The sequence below is a fragment of the Puma concolor genome, chromosome E4, assembly GCF_028749965.1.
Source record: "Puma concolor isolate L17-30 chromosome E4, mPumCon1.1.hap2, whole genome shotgun sequence".
NCBI lineage: Eukaryota > Metazoa > Chordata > Mammalia > Carnivora > Felidae > Puma > Puma concolor.
In genome coordinates, this window is record NC_141683.1 from 22,008,362 (window position 1) to 22,033,035 (window position 24,674).

The window sequence follows — 24,674 nt, forward strand, 5'->3', positions numbered from 1 at the left end:
AAAGCTGCGTGAAAGAGAAGAATCAAAGTCTCAGAACAGAACCCTGGGGGATGCCAACACAAGGGAAATCTCATCAGCCGTTCCTGGGCTCTGAAGCTTCAACTGCTTTTTTAAAACAAAATATTTATGTACATATGCACGCATGTATGTATGTACGTAGGTATTTAGAGAGAGGGGGGCTGGAGAAGGGCAGAGGGGGAGAGAGAGAGAGACTCTTAAGCAGGATCTCCTCTCAGTGCAGAGCCCAACACAGGGCCCGATCCTGTAACGCTGGGATCATGACTTGAGCCGAAATCAAGAGTCAGGTGCTCAACAGACTAAGCCACCCAGGCTCCCCTTCAACTGCTTTTTTATTCTGCTGCATTTTTCCTAGTGTGGATTCTGGGAAAAGAAAGGCCTGGCATCTGGAAGACTGGCCCACAGACACTGATAAGGTTTGGGAGTAGAAATAACAAATTAAAAGGGAGAGGACTAATGAGCATTTAGTTGGACTTCAGGCCTAGGGGTTTTTGGAAACACTATTCTCAGACTTTTCTGAAACCTAGAAATGTGCAATTACACCTTCAGTAAAGAAAATTAATAAATATAATCCTTTCAGTGTAAAGAATTCTTGTCCATGGAACATGTAATTGCTTTTTATTCATCAGGCTACACGGGATAAGACGAAATCCAAGTCCAGCATTGGCTTCACCTGGTGAAATGAAGATAAAGGACAAAATGTCTTTTGAAGTACAAATAGAGTATTCATTTTTAATTCATGCTTTCCGCAAATACATTATATTTTGAAAGGTTTTCACGCCAGTTGGACTAAGAACGATTCAAGTTTGATCCTGTATCTGTTTTTTGTTTTTTTTTTTTTAATACTTACACTAGCAACACTTTGACTTTGTCTTCACAGTTTGTTATGCTACTTTTCTTTACAGTCTTTTTAGGGGAGAAATTCAGGAATTTTGTTATAGAGTGATACAAAATGAATGATACCAATAATCAGGAAAGAGAAGGCATAGGACTCTATCACCAATAATTTTCTGAGTATTTACTCATTGGCCAAATATTACATTTCTCTATCTCTCAAAATAAAAAAATAAAAATAGTTTAAAAAAGGCACCTGCCTGGGTGGCTCAGTCCGTTTATGTCTGGCTCTTGATGTCTGATCTCATGGTTTGTGGGATTAAACCCTGTGTTGGGCTCTGCACTGACAGTGTGGAGCCTGCTTGGGATTCTCTCTCTCCCTCTCTCTCTGCCCCTCCCTGGCTCGCTTTCTCTCTATTTCTCAAAATAAATTAAAAAATTAAAAAATAGTTTAAGTATTGTACTTATACCCTGATCAGTTATCTTTGTGTTGGTAACTGTATTAGCTTTCTACCACTGTATAACAAATAGCCCCAGGCCTCGTGTTTTATTTATTTATTTATTTATTTATTTATTTATTTATTTATTAAAAAAAAATTTTTTTTAACGTTTATTTATTTTTGAGACAGAGAGAGACAGAGCATGAACGGGGGAGGGGCAGAGAGAGAGGGACACACAGAATCGGAAGCAGGCTCCAGGCTCTGAGCCATCAGCCCAGAGCTCGACACGGGGCTTGAACTCACGGACGGTGAGATCATGACCTGAGCCGAAGTCGGACGCTTAACCGACTGAGCCACCCAGGCGTCCCCCCAGGCCTCGTGTTTTAAAAGAAATAGTTATCTCACAGTTTCCTTTGATCAGGAGTGGCTTAGCTAGGTGATTCTGGCTTGAGGTTTCTTGTGAGGTTGCAGTTAATATGGAGGTTGGGGCTGCAGACATCTGAAGGCTTTGCAGGGCCTAGAGAGCTGATTCTAAGATATCTGATTTGCATGGCTATTGGCAGGAGGCCTTAGTTTCTTGTCAAGTGAATTTCTTTATAGGATTTCTTGAGTATCTTCATGACACAGCTGCTAGCTTCCTCCAAACTGAGTGACCAAGGAAAGCAAGGTGGAGGTCTTAACATCTTCTATGACCTAGCTTGGGGGTCCCATTCTGTCATTGCTGCAACATTCTATCAGTTACCAATGTCTGTTCTGTGCAAAATGTGGGAAACTATATAAGAGTGTGAACACTAGGAAACAGAGACTGTTGGGGGCCCTTATGGAGGCTGGTCATCACAATAATGAAAACTATTTCTTAAATGTCCTCCTGGAGTTTGTAAATTCCATTAAAACTGCATCACCACCACTATCACCACCAAGCATGCTGCTTTATTTTTCCCCAGTTTTATTGAGATATAATTGCCATTTAACATTGTATAACTTTAATATATACAACATAATGATTTGATATACACACATACTGTGAAATGATTACCACATGAAGTTTACTTAGTATCTGTCACCCTAGCATGCTACTTTAGAGGTTTGCCAAAGATCTGCTCAATCGCTAATCAAGATTGAGACAGTTAGGTCTTGGAATACAGTTGTTGTCAATAACATCACTTTAGCCACGAAGAGGAATAGTACCTATGAGGTTTTGCTCCCATATGTAACATAGTGACCTCTAAATCATGAACCTTAGGTCTCATCATGAGTCAGCATTAATGGATGGTGGGACCAGGTAAAGTTGGGGTTCAGCAGAATAGTTAATGGATATTATTTTCAGTAGATTGAATTTGGCAAGGTATCAGTTGCTTTTAGTCAAGAATTTCTCCCCATGAGGATTAAGCCTTTGGTTCACGAAAAATAATCACTCCATACAATCTATAAAAGGCTAGTCTACAAAAAGTATTTATGTACAGTGTCATAACCCTTTCAAAAGTCTTCCATTTCCCTTCCTTATTTTTGAGGGCTTCCAAAAATGCCATTCCTTATTCAATCATGACTCAATTCTAAGACAAGTTGTACCAAATTGTAAGCTTAGAATTAATGTAGGTTGTGAATTTAACAAGATGCCTTTTGAATGTCCCACTAATGACTAATAGACATGAAGTACATAGAGGAAATTCAAAATAGAATGTGGTGTAGGTCAGTGTTAGACCTCATTCTCTAGTCTCTGTCTAGCAGCTCCTTCCTGTAGCTCCGTGGGGCTGCATTCTGTAAATGTGGGAGTCCATGCCACTAACTGTGGGCATGTATGATCTTTCAAACAGGGTGGATCCCATCCTTCTGGATCCAGGGGAAGAAGTTAATTAACATGAGAGTGTGTGGGGCTGCTTTCTGAGGCCATGGCTAGCCTTTATGTTACTGACCATTAAGGCGTACTCTTTTGAAATTTAGAAAGGAATCTTGGTTATGGTCGTATCGTAGCTTTTTGTTCTGTCAGAGGACTCCAGTGCTAGTTATATTTGAGAACAGTTTGGTTTTACCACCTGAGGAATAAATCAAGAAGAAGGGAAATTTAAAATGGGCTATCTAGGGGGAAAAGCAGGCTTAACTAAATCACTAACACTCCAGTGACTCTGCTTGTATTGATTCTGAAAAGCAGAGCTGCAACTAAATTTGCTTTAACTTCAAATTATTATACAGAAATTCTTACCTGTTTTTATCCCTGTATTGATAAAATAATTCAAATATGCCTCTTAAATTCTAATGGGAAACGGACTCTCTCTTTGAAGAATTTACTGCCCATCTTGTGGGTAGGATATTTGTATAATTCTCAGAAAATGTCACCTTAGTGATTCTTAGAGCATAAGTAGAAAAGTGGCAAACAGGGGCTCTCCCACCTGTACCTGCAGGTAATTTGATTAAGGTCACATATACTAATAGACAAGAAACTGCATGAGTTAAATATTTGTTGAACGAATGGATAAGAGCTTTAGAGCAACAGTTGTCTAAAAAAGGCAAATAAGAGATGTGCAAAAATACTTCTAAGTGCTAAAAGATAATTATAAAACTTTATGATAATTTCCCTGAAGAAATAATTTCTTTCAGTTGGAGAAATCTGGGAATGATTCAGATAGTTTGGGCATGTGGAACATTTCTCCTGTAATATTCCATAGCTAAAAGCATTGATACATCCTTGCCCTTTAGAACCCAGGATATTTCCCAAGGTTGGATGAAGTCAATACAGTGAAGTTCAAGGCCTGCAGATTCCAGAGCACTAGTGACAACATCACCAAAAAGGTTAAGATCCAAAGTGGGTAGAGAGGTAAAGGGTCTCAGAGGGTGTGGGGGAAGGGAAACAAATTCAGGAAGCTACTTACTTCCCAGCCGTGCCTCATCTGTCAAATGGGTCTAATGAAGGTGATGGACGTGAAAGCACCTGGAATAATGCTGGTCAAATCGCCATGCTTAGTGATGGAATCATGCATAAGTTAATAAAGAATTGGCTCTCAATCAATGTTGGGAATCTGGAAAGGGTTAAGAGAGTGGAAAAATAGAGAAAACCAAAGGAACACATGCCATTATGAGTGAGAACAGGGTTCACAAAGTGAGCCAGTGGAAAGGATCAATAGAAGGTATGGTCCTTTCAGACTTTTTCTTTCACACATTAGACCTGTTGTGACCTGGCTCCTCCTTTTCACTAATGCTTTTCATTCTCTCCATAATTCTTACTGTACATAAATCTGATGCCTGGCCGTACGCACACTCACCTTTAGAAGACTACTTTCCGGCAAGCTGTGACGCATTTGCTTTCCCCATTTGAACTGTCTGCCTACAGAGGGTGTTGTTTTTCCCCAAATCTGTTTATGCCAGTTGCACCTGAAATTATGTAAGTTATTTAAACACACGTAAACTGATGAAATATAAAGGCAAAAAGATGAGACTATCATTTCCATGAAAATTTAAGTTGAATGATGTGTAGAGATGCAATAAAATTTAATTGCTAAAAAAAGATTGCTCTCCAAGTAGATGTAGGTGAGAGAAACGTAAAGAACTGAAAACAAAATTGAAGCATCCTGCATTTGCATTTGTTTTGTTTGTTTGGTTTTGCATGAGGCAGTATCATGGTGAGGATACAACCATGGACTCTGGAGCCAAACCTGCCTGAGTTGAAATCCACTTCACCCACTAGGTAGGTGGGTGATACTCAGTGCCTCAGTTGCTTCATCTATAAAAATAGGGATAATAAATAGCCTGTTTCATTAGGTTGCTTTGTGGCTGCAATGATATTGTATGCTAACTACTGGAGTTAGGCCAAACTTCACAGGTCAATGGCACAGTTTTTCATAAGACTCCTTCTCTGACTTCAGACACCAGCCATAATAAGTTCAGGATCCCCAGGCCACCCTCACTTCTGAGTAGCTAGCTACAAATTGAGGATTTCTGCTAAAGTTTCTCTCACGTTTGAGAGTTTGCTAGAATGACTCACAGAACTCAAGAAAGAGCTACATTTATGACTATGCTTTTATTATAGCAGAAGGATACAAATCAGAATGTGCTGAAGGGAGAGATGCCTAGGCTGAGGTCTGGGAGGAGTCCAAATACAAGGCAGATTCCAAGCATCTTCTCTCTGTGGAGCCCCATTGTGCACATCCATGTGTGACAGTACTCAACAATATGGCCAACCAGGGAAGCCCACCTGAGCGGCTTTGCTGCCACAGTTTCACTCAGGGTTTCATTACAGAGGCATGACTAAGTAACGGCTGCACTGTTGAACTCAATCTCCAGCTCCTCTCTGCTTCTCAGAGTTTGGAGTACTGTCACCTGGCTCAAAGCCCCAACCCTCTAATCACGTGGTCTTGGTGACATGGCCAGCCCCAGTTCTGAGTCATCTCCTCAGCAGAAACTAATCTGGGGTCCACCATGAATCACCTCATTACCATTAACTACCAGGGCCCACCGTAAATAATAAGGACACGCCTCTCACTGGGGATAATTCCCAGGATTTGGCAGCTGTTTCCCAAGAACCAGGGACAAAGACCAGCTGAATGCTCTGTCAGACAAGGGCTAAAAGAGTTACTGTCTGAAACGCACTTAGAACAGTGCCGACATATGAGAAACACGGTATACGTGTTCGCTAAATAATATATTCTCACTCCACTTTGAAGATGCCAAACCAAAATTCATATGTTTACTGGATATTGATATCTTTTTAACATAGCTATTGGGTATAATAGCACCGGACAAAGGACTTTTGCTGTATTCTTTGTGTTGTTTTCTTTTAGATCCTTTTCTTTAAATCTGAGAAAGCATCATGGACTCTAATTTTATGCCAATGAACTATCTTGGAAACTATGTACAGTGAAACCTACCCTACCAGATTGGTTGCCAAGAGGTTTGGATTCTAGTCCTCACTTTGTTCTTGATTAGTTGGTTGACTTCAGGAAGTCTCTAACCTCCTTGAACCTCAGTTTTATCTGGCATTGGTCTACTTCCTTAGGGGTCATTTGGCACTAAATTCTTTCTTGGATGAAAAATACATTTTCCCCCTTATCTCTACATTCTTTCTCTCTCCTGCCTCCTGTCCACCATGTTTTTCTAATTTAAATTAAAAAAAAAATAATGAACTTCATTTAGATCAGACCTAAAACATCATTTTGTGGGAAAGTCAATATTCTGATTCATTTGGTGTTATTACTCATGTTATTAGTATTATGATTATTCAGGTCACTGCCTTCAAGGAAGGAATAGTAATCACAGCATCATTATGATGGTGGTAAATTTTGAAAGAGATGGTGAAAATGCCACGAACTGGTAAAATTTCATGGCTCAAACATGTTTTTATCCTGTTTTTACTGTTTAAAAAAATGGTTTGTCCAAATATTTGTTATTCAGTGCTGACTTAATATAAATTTGTAGCTAGCACTTACTAACTGTAAGATATATGTCAGACTCTATTCCCAAAATAGAGCAAGACAGAAACCTAATATCTGTATCTACATCTATAACTAGATCTATATTTATATCTGTCTCTCATCTATTTAGCTATCAACAGCTAGATAGTTATTAACAGTTATATATATAAAGACCAATGGGATGAACAAAGTATGAAAAATTGTATAAAGCTCACTGATGATAATGAAAAGATGTTACTTCAGTCACAGACATTTCTATGTTCTTTAAAAAGACATTTATATGTTCTATAAAAAGTTTCTAAGGCATCGGTAGTGAAGTTTGTTTTTATTTTTCCTTCATAAAGAACATAACATTAAAAATATTCGTTACTATCTGAACTTTTTATATCCTTTATATCCAGAGGTTGGTCTTGCAACAAGGTCATACTTGTAGAAGAGCGTTTCTTGTGAGATAGGAAAGGGTCCCGCAGTCAGATATATTTGGGAAATACTGGAGTACTTTTCACAGTTAAAGAAAAAAGAAGCTCACGTGTCTTGCGAATATTCAAGGTTAAGACATATGCAGCATTTTCCAAATGTATTTACCCATGTAATTCTTTCTCAGTGAAATACTCATTAATGCCACAGGGAACACCAAACAGGGCAAACAAAATCCCAATAAACAAACAAGGAAACAAACAACCCCTCTCCCCAAACATGTCTCAAAGTAGCCCTTAACCAAAGGCAAACAACGTACTTTTGATCTCACACAGAAAGAATTTGACTTCTATTTTCCAAGTAGTCCTTAGTGCATTGGTTATTTTATTACCTGGTTAATACTTTTTAAAAGAGCAATGTAGAATAGATGTTAGTTAGTTTGAAATAATTATAAAAAGCCAAACTATCAGCAGATCTTAACAAGACTGTAATGCTGAATGAGGAAGCAGAAATATAAAAAATGGATCTAAACAGAATATATAACAGATGTTCATAGTGTGACTGTGGCATTAAGGAGAACTTAAATTATGTTTATGATCTTTGTATAGGAACACATTTTTGGCAAGGTATCTGTATAAAAATGATTTTAAAAACCCTTTGTTTAAAATGTTTGTTTTATTGGTAAACTTCTGTTATCTGGAAAATTAATTTATACAAAACATCTCAGTGCCAGGTCGTGGAAGGAAAATGTAGCTATGACTTGAAGGAAAAAAGCACTGTTATCAGGAAACTGAGTCACTTAGCAGTTTTGTTACATTGGATACAGCTTTTAAATTTCTCTGAATCCAAGTTTTCTAAGATGTGAAAGAGCGATGGTGAAGTCTGCTTCCCAGGATTATTGTGAAAATAAAATGAGACCCAGTATATGGAATCATCTAGTACTTGCTTGCGAAACAGGAGGCTATAATAAAGGTTCTTTAAAAATAATTTACTATTGTTATTTGAAATCTAAAAAGCCTCAGAATTGTTTAATTTTCCTCAGTCTTTATGTGTTGATGATCCGGTAGGTTTTGAGTTTTTAGAAAAAGCAAACTATAGTTAACAGAGCCACACATTGAAGGAGGTGGGGAGCATTTAGCAACTGTTGATAATTTTTGAGAGGCAATCTCATGAGTTGTGAGGGTGGAGGCCAGATGGCAGGCATGTGAGTATCAACAGGGAATTCCTTCAAGAAGTTAGGCAGAGGGGCGCCTGGGTGGCTCAGTCAGTTAAGTGTCTGACTTCAACTCAGGTCATGATCTCTCAGGTTCGTGAGTTCAAGTCCCATATCAGGCTTGCTGCTGTCAGCACAGAGCCTGCTTCAGATTCTCTGCCCATCCCCTGCTCATCCTCTTTCTCAAACAAACAAAAGTTGGGCAGAGAAGAGAGGGAGAAGCCTGAAGGGTTTAAGTAAGGAATTTTTTTTTTCTTTTTCCAGATTAGGAGGAGATGATATCCTTAAATTTCTTTTTTTTTTTAAACGTTTTTTTTTTTTTTTTATTTATTGTTGGGACAGAGAGAGACAGAGCATGAACGGGGGAGGGGCAGAGAGAGAGGGAGACACAGAATCGGAAACAGGCTCCAAGCCATCAGCCCAGAGCCTGGCGCGGGGCTCGAACTCACGGACCGCGAGCTTAAATTTCTTAAAGGTCAGCAAAATAAAGAGGAAGAATGGAAAAGAGTATAGCTATAATAATCAGGTCTGTTTCAAGGGCAGGCTCAATCACTAATTCACAGTGTTACCTTGGGCACTATACTTTGCCCCTCCAGCTCCCTGTGAAATACCTTCCTTACCTCCTCTGTGGCTTTGGGGTGAAGATCATTCGAAACAAAGCCTGTAAAAGTACCTTGAAAGCTACAGGGTATGTTATCATAAAAATTAAGTATAAAATCTTTTCAGAAGATGGTCTCTCTGTGTCCAAGATACTTACCTTTATGGCGGGCGCTATGAAAATGTTCTTTGGCTGCTTATGAAGGGCACTCTCTCAGAGAAGTGTTTATTGAACTGAATTGCACTAACATGGCAAATACGTTTTTAGATTACTAGGCAAATCACTCCTCCCCATTTATAAGCTAAGAGCCCTTCCCTGGCTCTCTTTGGACATTCTACCTCGGATCTTGTTTTCATTACTTACCAACTGCTGTGTGGCCTGTCAGTTCTGTGTTCTTCATCTCACACACTTTAACCATATCTCTCAGCAATTTTCTGTCTGGAAAAATTGCCTGCTCTTTGTTTTCATTGAGGTAAAACGGTAACCACTTAAGGCCCATTTACACAAGGAGAAAAAAAAGACTGTTTAGAAACCTAGTGTCAAATATGGCTTTTTCAAACCATGTTGTGTTTTGAACACAGTAGTATCGACAGAGTCAAAAGTTAATTTTTTTTTTTTTTTTTATTTTGAGTACACAGACTGCGAAAGATCTTCTGGAGTCTGAGCTTTAAACATAACCCCTTAAATTCTGATTGAGTTTATTCTTCAGCTTTCGAATTTATTTTTGGCACAGTATGTACTATGTGGGGCCAAGAAAAAAAGACATTTGCCAAAACTTGTAGATCCCCAATATGAATGTAAGCACCTTAGAAGGAAAAACTCCACCAAGATTTTCAGTTTGTTCTCTGATTTAAAGATTTATTCCTCAACCAGGCATCATTCTAGACCTGGGGAGTAAAGATGAACAAGGCATTATATTGTTCTTTTTCTTTTAAGTTTATTTATATTTATTTTGAGAGAAAGAGCATGAGCAGGGGAGGGGCAGAGACAGAGAGAGAGAGAGAGAGAGGGAGAGAGAGGGAGAGAATCCCAAGCAGACTCCACACTGTCTTGTGCAGAGCCTGATATGGGGTTTGAACCCATGAACCATGAGACCGTGACCCAAATTTGAGGCAAAATCAAGAGCTGGTCGCTCAACCGACTGAGCCACACAGGTGCCCCAGCATTATATTGTTCTTAATGAACTTTGGCATTTGGGAAAGTAACCACAATCGGGATGGTGAGTGTTATGTGGGTGTTGTGTATACAGTCTAGTGGGGGCATAAAGGACCATCCCAGAAACCTTGTAGGGGAGCAGAGATGGTCAGTGGTCGGTTGTGAGAATTACATGGTGGCATCGGACACCCTGATTGTCGGATCAGAGGCTTGTAACAAGTTGCCAGCTACCGCCACTGATATAAGTGGGGGAGCCCAGAAGAGGACTTTTTATTTTGTCATTGGGCTTTAATCTGTATTTATTTTTCCTTACAGCTTGATTGGAGTAAAATTGACATGTAATAAACTGCACATATCTGGGTATTTTTGGACATATTTATGTACCTGTCCAATCATCACTACCATCAAGGTAACGAACACGCCCACCACCCCACACATTTCCTCGTGTCCTTTTGTAAGCCTTCCCTTTTGTCCCTTTTTTCTCCCCTTCTCAAGGAACCACAGATCTGCTTTCTGTCACTTTAGATTAGTTTGCATTTTCTAGAATTTCATATAAAGAGCATCATACAGTATGCCCTCATTTTTCCGCTGGCTTCTTTCACTCACCATAATTATTTTGATATTCACCCATGTCATTATGTGTGTCAATATTTCATTTTTTAATTTCTTTTTCATCCTTTCTTCCTTCCCTTTCCTTTCCTTTCCTTTCCTTTCCTTTCCTTTCCTTTCCTTTCCTTTCCTTTCCTTTCCTCCTTTGTTTCTTCTTCTTTTTTATTATTATTTTTTTCCGTAGTAGTTTCACTCTTGGATATGCACACTTTGTTTATCCATTTACTTATTGATGGACATTTGGGTTGTCTCCAGTCTTTGGCTATTGAATCTAAAGTTATTGTGAATATTCCCATACAAGCTTTTATAAGGGCATATACTTTTATTTCTCTTAGGTAAATACCTGGAAGTGGATTCAGAAGATCAAAAGGCATATATAGGCTTAATTTTTTAAAAGTGTTTATTTGTTTTTGAGAGAAAGAGAGAAAGAGAGAGAGAGAGAGAGAGAGAGAAAGCACGCACGTGCACAAGTGGGGAAGGGGCAGAGAGAGAGGGAGACACAGAATCTGAAGCAGGCTCCAGACTCTGAGCTGTCAGCACAGAGCCCGATGTGAGGCTCAAACCTACAAGCTGTGAGATCATGACTTGAGCTGAAGTTGGTCGCTTAACTGACTGAGCCACCCAGGCGCCCCTAGGCTTAATTTTTAAAGATATTGCCATGTTGTTTTCCAAAGTGGTTCTACCTTTTTACATTCCTACTAGCATGGTATGAGACTTTTAGTTCCTCCATATCTTTGCCAACACTTACTATGGGTTAGTATTTTTTAAAATTTTAGTCATTCTAATGGACGAGTAGTAGTATCTCATTGTGGTTCTATTTTGCATTTTCTTAATGTCTAGTGATATTGAATATCTTCTTATGTACTAACAGGCATTCATACATCTTCTTTGAAGTGCCTGTTCAGATCTTTTGCCTATTAAAAAGATTAGGTTATTTCTTATTTCTTATTGTTGGGCTTTAAGAGGTCTTTATATATTCTGGGATATGTCTTTTATCAGACATATGATTTGCAAATAGTTTTTCCTGGTTTGTGACTTTTCATTGTCTTAATAGTGTCTTTCAAAAAGCAGAAGTTTTTTTTTGTTTTTTTTTGTTTTAGTGTTTATTTTGAAGGAGAGAGCGAGAGAGAGAGAGAGAGAGAGAGAGAGAGAGAGAGAGAGAGAGAGAATGCATGCGTGCAAGTTAGGGGAGGGGCAGAGAGCTAGGGAAAGAGAATCCCAAGCAGCCTCCATGATGTCAGCACAAAGCCTGATGTGGGCTCGATCATTAGCCATGAGATCATGACCCAAATTAAAATCAAGAGTTGGAAGCTTAACCAGTAGAGCCACCCAAGTGCCCCTCAAAGAGCAAAAGTTTTTAATTTTGACCTAATTGAATTTATCAGTTTGTTCTTTTTTAAAAACAGCTTTATTGAGGTATAATTGACAAAGTTGTACGTATTTAATATGTACAATTTGATGAGTTTGGACACATGCAAACATCTGCTGATACTATCACCACAATCAAGGTGATAAGACATATTTAACATCTCCTGGAGTTTCCTTGTGTCCTTTTGTTTTATGTTGTTTTGTTTGTGATAAGAACACTTAACATGAGATCTAGCCTCTTAACACATTTTGAAGCTCCCAATGCGTTATCACTGAGTACAGGCAGTGTGTTGTACAGCAGATCTCTACAACTTACTCATGTAGCCTCATTGAAACTTTATACCCATTGAATAACAGCTCCCCATTTCACCCTCTTTCCAGTCCCTGGCAACCACTATTGTAATCTCTGCTTCCATGAGTCTATTTTAGATTCCTCATATAAATGGAATCGTGCGGGTATCTTCTGTGACCAGCTTATTTCGCTTAGTCTGTCCTCCTCCAGGTTCATCCATGTTGTCACAAATGGCAAGATTTCCTTCTTTCTTAAGGCTGAATAATATACCGTTGTATGTATATATTGTATTTTCTCTATCCATTCATTCACCAATGAACATTTAGGTTACTTCCATATCTTGGCTCTTGTGAATAGCGTTGCAGGGACCATGGGAATGCAGGTATCTCTTCAAGATACTGATTTCAATAATTTTCGATGAATACCTGGAAGTGGAGCTGCTGGATAAACAAGTTCTATTTTTAAGTTTTTGAGGACTCTTCGTACAGTTTTCTATAGCTGCTGCAAGTTTGTTCTTTTAAGGATTATGGTTTTTATGTATGTAAGAAAAAGTTTGCCTAAGCCAAATCACAGGGGTTTTACCTCATCTTGTCTTCTAAAAGCTCCGTAGGTTTAGGTTTTAAGTTTAGGTTTGTGATCCATTTTGAATTAGTTTTTATGTTTGTTGAGGTATGGATTGAATTATTTTTTTCCATTAGACATCCGATTGTTTTTTTTTCTATTTATTGGAAAAGACCATCCTTTTTCCACGTTCTAATATGGAGAGGGGGGAAGGGACTGTAAAATATCCTCCAAACTGAGAAGTCACTTTGAGACTGAAAAATGAAAGAGGCAACTTCGTAGAGTTTACATACTTTTATTCAGGGTAACTTACTGACAGGGAGGATTGGGCAGATGGCAATCCAGACCTGTGCAGCTATTCTCCACAAAGTCCAGACCTTAGTCTACAGATTTTATGGGCTGAAGGGATGCCCAGGAGGGCACTGTAGTGAGATCAAAAGGTTTGTATGCACCTAATTGATGGCTAACATTTAGTTGGATCTTGTGGTGCCCCACCTGTGCATCAGGAAGGGAAAGACTATGTTCTCTCTAACAGATTCATGCAAGCCTTCCTGCATTCCAGCCCTGGTTGGCATTTCTAAGATACGTATATTAATCTCCAAAGACCCAGAACACGTAGCCCCGAGAGAGGTCCTTGACTGGACAAGAACAAGATGGAAGGCGAGAATGGAGTCAGTGTTGTCAGCATTCCTACACTCCACCTCTGACATCTTTATGGCCACTACAGTCTTTTACATGCCATTCTCCTGTGATGACCCTGGAGCCACATGTCAGGAGGTGACTTGCATCCTGATGCTGCAGTAACAAGACAGCAACGTGACATTAATTAATTAATTAATTAATTAAGACAAAACACTTTGGTTTGAGATTTCAAGCCCCTCATCTGGCTTGCTCCAGTCTGTGCAAAGCCTGCTTTGGATGTTCTGTCCCTCTCTCTCTCTGCCCCTCCTCTGCTTGCACCTGCTCTCTCAAAAATAAACATTTAAAAAATTATTAAGAAAAAAAGGAGGTGAGTCATCTAGTGAAGGCATCAGCAAAAGAGATCTTCACGTGATCAATATCCTTTTGCATGTGAGACACTAAGTTCAGCATTCTATAGACCCAGCAGTCAGAGTGATTGTGACTTTCAGCATAAGTGGTGGCCCATGACAGGGAGATGGTTACCTGAGGCACCAGGGAGGGACATCATCAGTGTGGAACCAGGGATAATAAGACAAATGTTTTAAAGGACCAATAGATATGGTAAATCTTCATTTAGTAACAACACAGTAGCTGTTCGGTCTCCATGAACCAATACCACCCTTGGCTTTTCACCATTACTCATTCTGGAGGGATGGAGAGATAACCACTCTAGCTACTTCCTACTGAAAAGGGGCACAGGTCAGGATTTGAGGTTGGAAACTGGCTTGCATCCAATAAAAGAGCCATTGTTTTAGAACTCTCATGTATAGTCTTTTTTTAAAATTTTTTTTTAATGTTTATTTCTTTTTTGAGAGAGAGACAGAGAGAGTGACAGAGCATGAGCAGGGGAGGGACAGAGAGAGAGATACACAGAATCTGAAGCAGGCTCCAGGCTCTGAGCTGTCAGCACAGAGCCTGACGCGGGGCTTGAACCCACAAACTGTGAGATCATGACCTGAGCTAAAGTCAGATGCTTAACCAACTGAGCCACCCAGGCACCCCTAGAACTCTCATATATAATCTTAGATAGCATCTCATTTCATTTTATAACGAGGTCACTTGGGTTAAACAGTTGTCTCGTTTCAGGAGCCAGTCCCACAGGTGAGCTTTCAAAATTGGGCCTATAGGCAGAAAATTAGCCAGATGTGCAAGGAAACTAAAAGAATTCAGGATCCAACCCAGTTTTATAGGTAAACAAGACACATTGTAACCTATACATTGTAACACAATTAATTGTAAACAAGAAACATCCAAGTACAATTAATCAGAACTAGAATCTAACACCCATAAAGGTGTGTTACTAAAACACAATTTTTTTCCTCTCTAAAATCACCCTCATTTCCATCAAAGATAGCCAAACTAAAACTAATCTGTTTGTGAGACAAGTCCAGTTTTAACAAACTTGGCCTAATAATTTATATAAGTACAGCAAAAATAGTGGCTGGCCATATAGATTCTTTTAAATCTGCTTTGCTGGAACTTTCCATAAGGAATTTCAGATTGAGTGTTTAACAGCCTTTTAAGGCTAAGAACCAAGCAAAACATTTGCCACCAGACTTGCCTATAACACCTATACATGTGGGTTACTTCCTCTCTTCTTGAGGTCCACCAAATATTCTGAGATTCTTGAGCCTGCCAGAAAGTGACCTTCTTTACTCACCTGTTAAGGCTCCTAGGGACTCTGTAAGCAAGGTACCAGGCCAATTTTCCCAAAGGGATTCACTAATTCCAAAAAGTCAACTTTAGCTCCTTAAAGCTATCTGGTCTGAGTCTATGCATATCTCTCTTAAATATGACATTTTAGTCAAAGCCTTGGTAATATGACCAATGTTTCCAATGGTGTCCTGTTACAAGGAGTACAAATTCTTACTGAACATATGCAAGTACTTATAATTGCCATGAGTGTAAAAATGCTCACTGAGAATTTCCAAATTTTAGAGGGATCAGGTAGGGAGAAAAAGATAACTGTTTCCTTAAATCTGGAAGACCAAACCTTAGAGAACCGGTAATGTTTTAAGTAAGAATGATAAAAAACTATAATCATTTTTCTTAATTCATTCAGACTCATGTTAATCATTCTTGCTCTTTTAAATTCAGTTTTTCCATTAGTTCCAGAAATTCTTACTCAGCTTAGTTTTATGATCTTAAGGGTATAAGAAACCTGTATTTGTCGAAAGTTCTCTCTATGAATCTTCTTGAAAACAAAACACATTTTGCAAAAGCATCAGAGCAATAACTGCAAATAACAAAAGACCCAAAAATGGCCATGGTTAAAGCCCTGATGAAAATCCGTTGTAGTGCAATTGACACGAACATTTGGTTATTTCTATGACATTCAACACTTCAATAATTAGAATTAGAAGGGATGACATTATAGCGGGACATATCAAAATCTTAGAATTTTATATGATTTCTGGAATAGTTATAGCATAACTATAATATAACCTAAGATAATATAACCAGAGAAGGTTTATCATCACTTATTTGACATTACTTCCCATGTAACTTAACATACCGAGCCTAATTAGTTGAGAACTTCGCTCAGTCATTGAATTTGGGAAAGTTTGTTAAAAATGTCAGAAGGTTTTAAAGCACATGCCTAAGTAGGAGCACAAATCATTATAAAAATTAAAACTCAGTTGCCTAATTAACCAAGGTGGCAATAAGAGATTCTTAAGGCAAATACATAGTTGTTAACAAAACTTAGTTTTTTAATATTGGTAAGATTCGGTTTTCTTAAGTATTTGAAGACCTGATAAAAAAGAAATACAGAAACTATTGTTTTGTTTTTGTCTGGGGAAAGAAAAAAATCTTTGTTTACAATTTCTTATCAAGAGTAGACCAATAATCTAAGAAAACTTTACCTTAATTGAGAAAAGCCAAATTCCAATCTTATTCCAGCGTACTTTTAAATCTCTTTCATTTCAGTCTTCGTCCTGACCATGCATAAAATTCTTTTCCAAAGATTCCTATTTCACAAACTTTCTACAACTTTCTTTTTTATTTAGATTTTGTCCTAAGTTTTCCCTCCAAACAACCAGTCTCATTTTAGGACAAAATTACTTTCTTTTCCCTCAACAAAAATGTATTCCCACCTCTTATCCCTTTCTTACCAAAAACGCATACCTTACTTTCCTTGCATACAGAGTTGTCCCCTTATTATTTCTAGTAGTCTTCATTACATTTATTAGAATTCTTAATGCTTAGAAACCTTACTTTCTAGTGAAAACTAAGTAGTAAGCAATGGTGAACTGTCTGTTACACCAGAGTTCTTTGGATTGGCAAATTTATAAATATATTTCATAATTTCTAGAAACATGCTTTTTAATAATTTTAATGTTGCTTGTAACTGCTTGCCTTTAAACCACCTAAATAGATCTCTTTTACAAATTAATTTTAGCAATACCATTTGGAGGCAGAAAAATATCTCACATTTGCAACACACATATGTGGATACACACAGAGACAGATGTAAAGACCCTATAGTTGTGGAGAAGATTTCCAAGATTTGTATTTGTCCCTGGAATTAGTCTTGAGGTGACTGTGCTAGAGTTTGGACACAAGAGCCATCTTAGCAGTTTGGTTTTTTTAAAAGCATTCTCAGGGGCGCCTGGGTGGCGCAGTCGGTTAAGCGTCCGACTTCAGCCAGGTCACGATCTCGCGGTCCGTGAGTTCGAGCCCCGCGTCAGGCTCTGGGCTGATGGCTCAGAGCCTGGAGCCTGTTTCCGATTCTGTGTCTCCCTCTCTCTCTGCCCCTCCCCCGTTCATGCTCTGTCTCTCTCTGTCCCAAAAATAAATAAACGTTGAAAAAAAAAATTAAAAAAAAAAAAATAAAAAAATAAAAGCATTCTCCCCACCCCCACCCACTTTTTTTGTTTCCTTCAGTGACAGGTGACTGTAGGCTGTGTTTGCATTTCCAGGACCCGACAAGTTGTAGAATTTAAGATGGAGAAAGAATGCAAGTTTTCCTGAAAAGGACTTTGGTTTCTCAAAGCCAATAATTTACAAGCCTTTAAGATAAATAGGGGAGGCTTTGGGATCAGTAAAGGAATCGGTGAACTTTGGGTTGCCTCCAGAGTTGCCTTTCTAGCTTTGTAAAATTTTGTAAGATAAGCAAAACTGCTTTCACATCTTCAAAGAACTGGGCTGCAACTCAAATGACATTATAGATTCGTCTACTCATCTGTTTCTACTTTCCTCCATTTGCTTCTTCCCCTCGGGTTACATCTTACTTATTAGTTTCCTGCATGGATAGTATCCTGAAGTGTTTTTGGAAGCTTCAAAATACCAATCAAAATATGCATCCCAGTCAGATTGTTTAGTTTAGTGGCTGGCTTTCTCAAGTTGGGTCCACAAATGCAGGAATTAGGTATTTTAAAGGATCCTCATTTAGGCCACTTGAGAGTTAAAATCGTCTGTGGTATAATCCTTTTAAAACCTTTCCTGTGACCTCCTTCACCTGGGGATTTCTAGGCTCAACAGGAACAAACATTTAATCCCACATCGCCTTTTACTGAAGGGGTCTTTCTCTCAAAACATTTCCCCAGAGTGTTCCTTTAGTCTTTGGATTAACAAAGTGGAGAGCGCTGATTATCGTCGGGGAGCCAAAGCTCATTTAGCTGTCGGTCCCTTCAGGTGCTGAACAGAGGGTGTTCCGGTGGCTACTTCACCCCTCAGGTCACGGGGTCAGTGAGCTCAGAGTCACCAGGGGCAAAATGGAATGGTCCTAGTTGAGAACCCAAGGTGACAGTTGTCCAGAGTGAGTAAGCACTGAATGAGGTCTGCTGCCAGCTGCTTTGCTCCCGCTCTCAGACCACCCAGGCACACAAACCGCCCACAGGTCTCGCCGGGGTCGCCCAAATTTATAACCCAACTTAAAGGGTTGGTCATTTGGGGTACATTAAATTGGACATAACCCAAAGGAGTGTTGAAAGCGAAGAACATTTTATTATGTAAGCAGGGAGATAGGGAGCTAGGTCTCAAAGCACTCTTTACTCATAATTCCTTTTCTGTGGAGTCTTGTAACGCACAGAGCAAAGGCTGGGGTTACTGTTGCAATAGCTTAATCACTTACTCGTTTCCATTTCCTTTCCCCCACCTTTGGGCTATCCAGCAATCCCTTGGATGTTTTCAGGGAGCTTGCTTACTGGTCTCAAACACTCAAAGACTTGGCCAACCCTCCTGACATGAAGGTGGCTGAACAAGATGGTGGGCCAAGGATGCAGTCAGTATTATGGTGGCTGGTCAGCTTGGGATTTCCCCTACAGACACTGGGCTTTCCCTGCACAGCCCCGTGACCCATGCTCATTTCTGTTTCCATCTCCTGCCTGGTTGGCTAATTGTTAGAAAGTGGAAGAGGGGAGGGACTGTGAAGCATCCTCCAAACTGATAAGACAATTTGAGGCTGAAAAAACAAAACAGGCAATTCCATACAGTTTACATAGAGTTTTGTTCAGGGTAACTTACTGGCAGGGAGGGTCAGATGGATGTCAATCTGGAGCTGTGCAGCTATTCTCCGCTCAGTTTAGACGTCAGTCTACAGATTTTATAGAGCAAGGGGATGCCAGGAGGGCATTGTAGTGAGAACAGAGGGTACCCATGCCCTTCAAAGGGTTTGCATGATCTTAACTGGCCCTAACATTTAACTCGATCTTATGGTGGTACCTGTTGTGCATCAGGAAGGGGTAAGACTGTGTTATCTCGAACAGATTCACAGATGGCCAAAGCAAGCCTCTCTACATTCCAGCCGTCGTTGGCATTTCTAAGGTATGTGTATTCATCTTCAGGGGGCCTGGAGCACATAGCCCCAAGAGAGGTCATCCTGAACAAGACGGTGGGCCAAGGATGCAGTCAGTATTATCTGCACTCCTATATTCCACTTAATTGCCTTTGCAGGTACCTCTGTCAACATTCAGTTGTCCATATATGTGTGGATATATTTCTGGATCTTATAATTAGTTCCTTTCATTTATTTGTCTGTGTTTATGTCATTACCACACTATCTTGATTACTGTAGTTTTCTAAATAGGTCTTAAAATGAGACAATGTTAACCTCCTAACTTTGTTCTTTTTAGAAGTTATTTTGGCTATTCTAGGTTCTTTACATTTTCATATGAATTCTCAAACCAGTTTGTCAATATCTACAAAAACTAATGCTGAGATTTTGGTTTTGATTGTGATGGGCTATACATCAGTTTGGGAGAACTGAAATATTAACAATATTGAATGTTCCACCTTGTTACATGGTATATCTCTCTGTTTACCTAGATCCTTAATTCCTCTCAGTGGTGTTGTGTGGTTGTTTTTTTTTTTTAAATTTTTATTTATTTATTTTGAGAGAGAGTGAGGGTGGGGGATGGGCAGAGAGAGAGGGAGAGAATTTCAAGCAGGCTCCACATTCAGCATGGAGCCCAATGCAGGGCTCAATCTTACAACCGTGAGATCATGATCTGAGCTGAAACTGAGTCAGATGCTTAACTGACCGAGCCACCCAGGTGCCCTTTGATTCCATCTTTAAAAAGAAGAAGAGTTTTTTTGTTTTTTTTTTTAAATGAACAATTTTAGGTTCATAGCAAAATTGAACAGAAAGTACAGGAGTTCTTATATACTCTCTGTCCTCACATATGCATATTCTTCCTCACCATCAACATCCCACAACCAGAGTGGTACATTTCTTACAACTGATGAACCTATACTATTACATCATAATTACTTACAGTGCACAGTTTATACTAGAGTTCATTATTGTACATTCTATGGATTTTAGCCCATGTATAATGACATTTATTCACCATTATACTATCATATAGTAAGTTTCACTGCCCTACAAATTCCTTATGCTCCACAATTCATCCTTCCCTTCCCTCTAACCCCTGGCAAACATTGATCTTTTCACTGTCTATAAGTTTTGCCCTTTTTAGAATGTCAAATATATTGGAATCATACAGCCAAATCAGTTGACTATATTTGTGTGGGTCTTTCACTTAGTAATTGGCTTCTTTCACTTAGTAGTACATACTTAAGTTTCCTCTATATCTTTTCATGGCTTGATAGCTCATTTCTTTTTAGTGACAACTAATATTTTATTGTCTGGATGTACCTCAGTTTACTTATCCATTCACTTACCAAAGGACATCTTGGTTGCTTCTAAGTTTTGACAATTATGAATAAAGCTGCTATAAACATCTTGACAAAGGTTTTGGTGTGGACATAAGTTTTCAGCTTCTTTGGTTAAATACTAAGGAGTATGATTTCTGGATAATGCTGTAAGAGTGTGTTTAGTTTCGTAAGAAACTACAGACTGTCTTCCATTGTGGCCATACGATTTTGCATTCCCACCAGCAGTGAATGAGAGTTCTTGTTGCTCTACATGTTCTCCAGCATTTGTTGTTGTAAGTGCTCTGGATTTTTGCCATTCTAATAGATGGGCAATGTTTTCTTGTTGTTTTAATTTGCAATTCCCTAAAAATGTATCATGTGGAACATCTTTTCATATGCTAATTTCCCATCTGTATATCTTCTTTGGTGAAGCGTCTGTTCAGATCTTTTGCCCATTTAAAAAAAATTTGCTTATTTTTGAGAGAGAGGGAGAGAGCTAAGGTGGGAGAGGGAGCAGCAGAGAGAGAATCACAAGTGGGCTCCTCATAAACCCAACGTAGAGCTCAAAGTCATGAACATTGAAATCATGAACTAAGCCCAAATCAAGTGTTGGATGCTTAATTGACTGAGCCACCCAGGTACCCTTCTTTTGCCCATTTTTTAGTTGAGTTGTTAGTTTTCTATTATGGAGTTTTAAGAGTGCTTTGTGCATCTTGTATAACAGTCCTCTATTAGATATGTGTTTGGCAAACATTTTCCCCAATGTGTGGCTTGTCTTCTCGCTCTCTCTGCAGTATCTTTTGCAGAGCATGTTATTTTATTTTATTATTTTATTTTATTTTATTTTATTTTATTTTATTTTATTTTATTTTATTTTATTTTATTATTTTATTTGAGAGAGAGAGTAGGGGAGGGAGCAGAGGGAGAGAGAGAGAGAATCTCAAGTAGGCTCCACGCTCTCAGCATGGAGCCCAGGGCAGGGCTCCGTCCCACAACCCTGGGATCATGACCTGAGTCGAAATCAAGAGTCAGACACTCAACCAACTGAGCCACTCAGGTGCCCCTACAGAGCATAAGTTTATAATATTAATAAATTCCAGCTTATTAATTCTTTCTTTCATGGAGTATGCCTTTAGTGTTATATCTGAAAAAGTCATCACCAAACCCAAGATCCTCTAGATTTTCTCCTATGTTTCTGCTTAGAGTTTTGTATTTTACATTTAGATCTATGAATCATTTTGTATTAATTGTTGTGAAAGGTGGAAGGTCTATATCTATAATCATTTTATGCAAATAGATATCCAGTTGTTCTAGTACCATTTGTTGCAAAGACTATCTTTCCTTCCCTGAATGGCTTTTGGTCCTTAATCAAAACTCAGTAGGGGCGCCTGGGTGGTGCAGTCGGTTAAGCGTCCAACTTCAGCCAGGTCACGATCTCGCGGTCCCTGAGTTCGAGCCCCGCGTCAGGCTCTGGGCTGATGGCTCGGAGCCTGGAGCCTGTTTCCGATTCTGTGTCTCCCTCTCTCTCTGCCCCTCCCCCGTTCATGCTCTGTCTCTCTCTGTCCCAAAAATAAATTAAAAAAAAAAAAAAAAAGTTGAGAAAAACTCAGTTGACTATACTTGTGTGGGTCTGTTTATGCACTCTTCATCTTAACTCATCTATTTGTCTGTTCTTTTGCCAATACCACACTGTTTGGATTATTGTGGGTTTATAGTTAGGTCTTGAAGTGGGGTGGTGTCAGTCTTTTGACTTTGTTCTTCCCTTCAGTGTGGTATTGGCTATTCTGGATCTTTTGTTTCTCATATAAACTTAGAATCGGTATGTTAATATCCACAAAATATCTTGCTGAGATTTTGATTGGGGTTGTAGTAAACCCATAGATCAGGTTAGGAAGAACTGATATCTGACAATATTAAGTCCTCCTACACACGAACATGAAATATCTACTTATTTAGCTCTTCTCTAATTTCTCTCATCAGAGGTTTTTATACATAGATTTTGTTTGTATTTTGTTAGATTTATACCTATGTAGTTCATTTTTGGGAGTGCCAACGTAAATGGTATTGTAATTTTAATTTCTAATTCCATTTGTTTATTGCTGGTAATAGGAAAGTTATTGACTTTTGTATGTTAACTTTGTATCCTGAAACTTTGCTATAGTGACTTATTAGTTCCAGGAATTTTTTTTTTTTTTTTTTTTGGTCAGATTTTCTACATAGATAATCATGTCATCTGCAAACAAAGAGTTTTATTTCTTCCTTTCCAATCTGTATATCTTTTACTTCCTTTTCTTATCTTACTGCATTAGCCAGGACTTCCTGTGTGATGTTGAAAAGAAACAGTAAGAGAGGAAATCTTTGCTTTCTTCCTGATTTTAGTGGGAAAGCTTCTAGGTTTTCAGCATTAAGTCTGATGTTAGCTATAGGTTTTTTGTAGATTTTCTTTAACAAGGTGAGGAAGTTCCTATCTATTTGTAGTTTGATGAGGGTTGGTACTATAAATAGGTATTGAATTTGTCAGTTTTTTCTGCATCTATTAATACGATCATGTAATTGTTCTTCTTTAACCTGTTGATGTGGATAAAATATATTAATTGATTTTTTTCTTTCTTTCCCCCAGCTTTATTAGGTGTGACTGACAAAAATGGTATATATTTAGGTTGTACAAAATTTTTAATCATGTGATGATTTAATATACATGAGTATTTTTAAATGATTACCACAATCAAATTAATTAACATATCCATCACTCACACTGTGTGTGTGTGTGTGTGTGTGTGTGTGTGTGTGTGTGTAGAACATTTAAGATCTACTTTCTTGGAAGATTTCAAGTATATAATACAGTATTATTAACTATAGTCACTATGCCATATGTTATATATCCAGAAAGTATCCATTTTGCATAACTATATAACTTTGCATGATTGTATAACTTGCATAGCTGCATAAACTTTGTATCTTTTGACCAACACTTTCCCATTTCCCTCACCCTGCAGCTCCTAGTAACCACTGTTCTACTCTCTGGTTCAATGAGTCTGCCTTTTTTTTTTTTTTTTTAGATTCCAAATATAAGTGGAATCATTTGGTATATGTCTTTCTATATCTGGCTTATTTCACTTAGTGTAGTGTCCTCTATGTTCATTCGTGTTCTCCTAAATGGCAGAATTTTCTTCTTTTTTATGACTAAATAATATGTTGTTTTGTGTGTGTGAGTGCACGTGTGCTTCTGTGTGTGTGTGTGTGTGTGTGTGTGTGTGTGTGTAAAAGAGATAGACAGAGAGAGAGAGAGAGAGAGAGAGAGAGAGAGAGAGAGAGAAACATTTTAAAAATCCATTTATCTACAGATGAACACTTAGGTTGTTTCCATTATCTTGGTTATTATGACTAATGTTGCAGATGAACATGGAGTGCAGATATTTCTTTGAGATATTGATTTCATTTCCTTTGGACATATTCCCAGAAATGGGGTTTTGGATCATATAGTAGTTCTATTTTTATTTTTTGAGAACTTTCCACATTGTTTTCCATAATGCCTATACCAATTTATATTTCCACCAGCAGTATACAACAGTTTTTCTTCACACCCTTGCCAACACTTGCTGTGTCTTGTCTTTTTGATAACAGCCATCCTAACATTATAAAGTGATACTTCATTGTGGTTTTGATTTGCATTTCCCTGATGATCAGTAATTTTGAACACCTTTTCATGTACCCATTGGTCATTTGCGTGTCTTCTTTGGAAAAATGTGTATTCAGATCATTTTTAAATCAGGTTATAGGTTTTTGTTGTTGTGGGTTTGTTTTTGTTTTTGTTTTGCTTTTGAGTTGTATCAGTTTCTTATATATTTTGTATATTAACTTCTCATCAGATATATGATTTGCAAATATTTTCTCCCATTATGTTGGTTGACTTTTTGTTTTGCTAATTGTTTCCTTTGCTGTGCAAAGCTCTTCAGTTTCATGTAGTCCCACTCCTTGATATTTGCAT

General features: G+C 38.4%; 1 long non-coding RNA gene across 8 annotated transcripts in view; it reads left to right on the top strand.

The window, feature by feature from the left end:
• The window catches only part of LOC147572492 (uncharacterized), a 165,512-nt gene that overhangs the window by 83,630 nt on the left and 57,208 nt on the right, over positions 1-24,674 (top strand). Inside the window, exon 8 of one of the 8 annotated variants that reach the window (XR_015246097.1) lies at positions 10,393-17,184. The exons of the other annotated variants lie outside the window; for them this stretch is intronic. This is a non-coding gene — a long non-coding RNA (uncharacterized LOC147572492). Of the gene's footprint in view, positions 1-10,392; positions 17,185-24,674 lie in introns of those variants that run through there. 8 annotated transcript variants of the gene reach the window in all.